Here is a 5,000-nt window from a genome sequence, read left to right as displayed (position 1 = left end):
CTAACCTATGTTGTACCTTAACCTAACCTATGTTGTACCTTAACCTAACCTATGTTGTACCTTAACCTAACCTATGTTGTACCTTAACCTAACCTATGTTGTACCTTAACCTAACCTATGTTGTGCCTTAACCTAACCTATGTTGTGCCTTAACCTAACCTATGTTGTGCCTTAACCTAACCTATGTTGTGCCTTAACCTAACCTATGTTGTGCCTTAACCTAACCTATGTTGTGCCTTAACCTAACCTATGTTGTGCCTTAACCTAACCTATGTTGTGCCTTAACCTAACCTATGTTGTGCCTTAACCTAACCTATGTTGTGCCTTAACCTAACCTATGTTGTGCCTTAACCTAACCCATGTTGTGCCTTAACCTAACCCATGTTGTGCCTTAACCTAACCCATGTTGTGCCTTAACCTAACCCATGTTGTGCCTTAACCTAACCCATGTTGTGCCTTAACCTAACCCATGTTGTGCCTTAACCTAACCCATGTTGTGCCTTAACCTAACCCATGTTGTGCCTTAACCTAACCCATGTTGTGCCTTAACCTAACCCATGTTGTGCCTTAACCTAACCCATGTTGTGCCTTAACCTAACCCATGTTGTGCCTTAACCTAACCCATGTTGTGCCTTAACCTAACCCATGTTGTGCCTTAACCTAACCCATGTTGTGCCTTAACCTAACCCATGTTGTGCCTTAACCTAACCTATGTTGTGCCTTAACCTAACATATGTTGTGCCTTAACCTAACCTATGTTGTGCCTTAACCTAACCCATGTTGTGCCTTAACCTAACCCATGTTGTGCCTTAACCTAACCCATGTTGTGCCTTAACCTAACCCATGTTGTGCCTTAACCTAACCCATGTTGTGCCTTAACCTAACCCATGTTGTGCCTTAACCTAACCCATGTTGTGCCTTAACCTAACCCATGTTGTGCCTTAACCTAACCCATGTTGTGCCTTAACCTAACCCATGTTGTGCCTTAACCTAACCCATGTTGTGCCTTAACCTAACCCATGTTGTGCCTTAACCTAACCCATGTTGTGCCTTAACCTAACCCATGTTGTGCCTTAACCTAACCCATGTTGTGCCTTAACCTAACCCATGTTGTGCCTTAACCTAACCCATGTTGTGCCTTAACCTAACCCATGTTGTGCCTTAACCTAACCCATGTTGTGCCTTAACCTAACCCATGTTGTGCCTTAACCTAACCCATGTTGTGCCTTAACCTAACCCATGTTGTGCCTTAACCTAACCCATGTTGTGCCTTAACCTAACCCATGTTGTGCCTTAACCTAACCCATGTTGTGCCTTAACCTAACCCATGTTGTGCCTTAACCTAACCTATGTTGTGCCTTAACCTAACCTATGTTGTGCCTTAACCTAACCCATGTTGTGCCTTAACCTAACCCATGTTGTGCCTTAACCTAACCCATGTTGTGCCTTAACCTAACCCATGTTGTGCCTTAACCTAACCCATGTTGTGCCTTAACCTAACCCATGTTGTGCCTTAACCTAACCCATGTTGTGCCTTAACCTAACCCATGTTGTGCCTTAACCTAACCCATGTTGTGCCTTAACCTAACCCATGTTGTGCCTTAACCTAACCCATGTTGTGCCTTAACCTAACCCATGTTGTGCCTTAACCTAACCCATGTTGTGCCTTAACCTAACCCATGTTGTGCCTTAACCTAACCCATGTCGTGCCTTAACCTAACCCATGTCGTGCCTTAACCTAACCCATGTCGTGCCTTAACCTAACCCATGTCGTGCCTTAACCTAACCCATGTTGTGCCTTAACCTAACCCATGTCGTGCCTTAACCTAACCCATGTCGTGCCTTAACCTAACCCATGTCGTGCCTTAACCTAACCCATGTCGTGCCTTAACCTAACCCATGTCGTGCCTTAACCTAACCCACGTCGTGCCTTAACCTAACCCACGTCGTGCCTTAACCTAACCCACGTTGTCGCCTAACGTAACCCACGTTGTCGCCTAACGTAACCCACGTTGTCGCCTAAACCTGCTCTGTAATTGTTATACGACTCGTTCAATTAGTGTAGTGTTGCCCACCCGCAACCCTCGCAATATAGTTCGCTACTCGCACTCCCCGCTCCCCTGTGTATCGCTTCATGTTAAACACCTTGCAAGTCTTGCTCACTTTCCACATGCTCCTGCTGTACACTGTAATGTGGATGGCAGCAGGACGTACATGCCGCCCCTCCCCACGTCCCCACCTTGCCCCCTGCCTTCGCAAGCTGGTTGGTGAGAACTTTGCATGTTCAATGCCCTCCGCATGCGACGTACTCAGGCTACGTTGTGGTGCGGCCTGTGTCAACTGTCCGCTAATGTCGTACGCGTAAACCACAATCTGTACTGCACATTCGTCCTTATGTACTGAATGATACATCGTGGCACATGTGTGACCGTACAACGACTGCGCCCAAAAACGGCGGACCATACAGTGCAAATATTGTGCACGCAGCTACGTGTCGTCTCCCTATGAGAGCTGGATTGCAGTGTGGTACGCCATAGAGACGTGTGGGAGGAACGGACGCCGTGGATGGCGATCAGCATGAGCTGTCTGTTGATGTATTCGGACCTAGTCGTCTCTCCTCACACACCGTGATGGCATGGTGCACCGCGTTCCATATCTGCGACATGCTACAGAGGCCGGTTGACAGTCGTTCGAGCAATGGACATCGCATACGTACGGGGGCCACCTTCCACGTATTGTCTAGGCGTGCACATTTTGTTGCGTGTATGTGGGCAGACGTAGTGTGGCGTGACACCTGACACAGGCATGCAATAATCGTGGAAGTTGCAAATGGCGATGGACGCCTGCGTTTTCTGGTGAAGTTACGCAAATGAACAAATGGTAACCTGTTGTGGTGCGGTTGTTCTCGCTAGGGGTGAATCGGTGATGGCGACGATAGGTTGAGGTACTAACCGGTTGTTCCAGCGATACCCACCATGCCGACGAAACTGAACGGCATCTGGGTGTGAAGCGATACGCGGCGGTGGCTGGGTGGGACCGTCCCCGGCCGGTGAGGGGGCGCCTCCCGGCGTGCTGGCCGCGCGGTGCGTGGGCGCACGCGCTACAGCCGGCTGGTGGGGGCGGCCAGTGGCAGGCGCGCCGGCCGACGGACGCGGCAGGCGTCGCAGCTGCGCGCCGGCGCACCCTGCGCGCGGCGCCGTGCGGCCAAAGTAGGTCCTCGCGGGCCCGGTGCGAAGCGCGGTGGACATCTTCAGTGTGCTGGTCCGATTGAGGACTGTGTGCGTTGAGGATGCGCTGCCGCCCGGCGCTCGGCGCCGCGACGCCGTCTGCTGCTCGGTCGCCCCAGCGGTTCTCGCTGGTGGTTTGTATCGCAGCTGTGCGGATGTGTTGGCGCGTGCGCTGTGCTGGGAGAGTTCGCTTCGGCACCCAAGTGGGGCTTTTGTCCTTCTGTGGCGCTGGCGTTGGAGCTGCCGGTCACCGTAGGTGGCGCGTGTTGTCTCCCGCCGGCAATGCCACGACAGCACGCTCCCGGGCCTCTGTCGGCAGCGGCAAGCTCAGTTGGGAGCACGGGTGGTCGCACCGAAAGCGTCTACTCGCCTAACTCCGGGCGATTGCGCCTCTCTCGAACCCGACCAAGTACTTGGGACGGCGCTGCGCGCCGCCGGGACCTGAGAGGGTTTCGAGGTGTATTGTGCAGGGGAGCTCAGCCTCCTCCTGTTTGCAGAATGATTGAGCGGACGCTTGCGTGTTCGCGCGGGCCCCCGGGACACACTCCCGGGCGGCCGGCTGCTCAGCTCTAGTTGACGCAGCTCCCTGGTTGATCCTGCCAGTAGTCATATGCTTGTCTCAAAGATTAAGCCATGCATGTCTCAGTACAAGCCGCATTAAGGTGAAACCGCGAATGGCTCATTAAATCAGTTATGGTTCCTTAGATCGTACCCACGTTACTTGGATAACTGTGGTAATTCTAGAGCTAATACATGCAAACAGAGTCCCGACCAGAGATGGAAGGGACGCTTTTATTAGATCAAAACCAATCGGTCGGCTCGTCCGGTCCGTTTGCCTTGGTGACTCTGAATAACTTTGGGCTGATCGCACGGTCCTCGTACCGGCGACGCATCTTTCAAATGTCTGCCTTATCAACTGTCGATGGTAGGTTCTGCGCCTACCATGGTTGTAACGGGTAACGGGGAATCAGGGTTCGATTCCGGAGAGGGAGCCTGAGAAACGGCTACCACATCCAAGGAAGGCAGCAGGCGCGCAAATTACCCACTCCCGGCACGGGGAGGTAGTGACGAAAAATAACGATACGGGACTCATCCGAGGCCCCGTAATCGGAATGAGTACACTTTAAATCCTTTAACGAGTATCTATTGGAGGGCAAGTCTGGTGCCAGCAGCCGCGGTAATTCCAGCTCCAATAGCGTATATTAAAGTTGTTGCGGTTAAAAAGCTCGTAGTTGGATTTGTGTCCCACGCTGTTGGTTCACCGCCCGTCGGTGTTTAACTGGCATGTATCGTGGGACGTCCTGCCGGTGGGGCGAGCCGAAGGCGTGCGACCGCCCCGTGCGTGCTCGTGCGTCCCGAGGCGGACCCCGTTGAAATCCTACCAGGGTGCTCTTTATTGAGTGTCTCGGTGGGCCGGCACGTTTACTTTGAACAAATTAGAGTGCTTAAAGCAGGCAAGCCCGCCTGAATACTGTGTGCATGGAATAATGGAATAGGACCTCGGTTCTATTTTGTTGGTTTTCGGAACCCGAGGTAATGATTAATAGGGACAGGCGGGGGCATTCGTATTGCGACGTTAGAGGTGAAATTCTTGGATCGTCGCAAGACGAACAGAAGCGAAAGCATTTGCCAAGTATGTTTTCATTAATCAAGAACGAAAGTTAGAGGTTCGAAGGCGATCAGATACCGCCCTAGTTCTAACCATAAACGATGCCAGCCAGCGATCCGCCGCAGTTCCTCCGATGACTCGGCGGGCAGCCTCCGGGAAACCAA

The 5,000-nt window shown here is 52.2% G+C and overlaps 1 non-coding gene across 1 annotated transcript in view; it reads left to right on the top strand.

Moving 5' to 3' along the window:
* Positions 1-3,810: 3,810 nt before the first annotated feature.
* The window catches only part of LOC124747775, a 1,909-nt gene continuing 719 nt past the window's right edge, over positions 3,811-5,000 (top strand). The window contains exon 1 of the ribosomal RNA XR_007011552.1: positions 3,811-5,000. This exon is cut by the window's right edge and continues 719 nt beyond it. This is a non-coding gene — a ribosomal RNA (small subunit ribosomal RNA).

This window comes from Schistocerca piceifrons, unplaced genomic scaffold (assembly GCF_021461385.2).
Source record: "Schistocerca piceifrons isolate TAMUIC-IGC-003096 unplaced genomic scaffold, iqSchPice1.1 HiC_scaffold_391, whole genome shotgun sequence".
Lineage (NCBI taxonomy): Eukaryota > Metazoa > Arthropoda > Insecta > Orthoptera > Acrididae > Schistocerca > Schistocerca piceifrons.
Note: the sequence above shows the minus strand (reverse complement) of the source record. Positions and strands in the feature narration are given on the sequence as shown.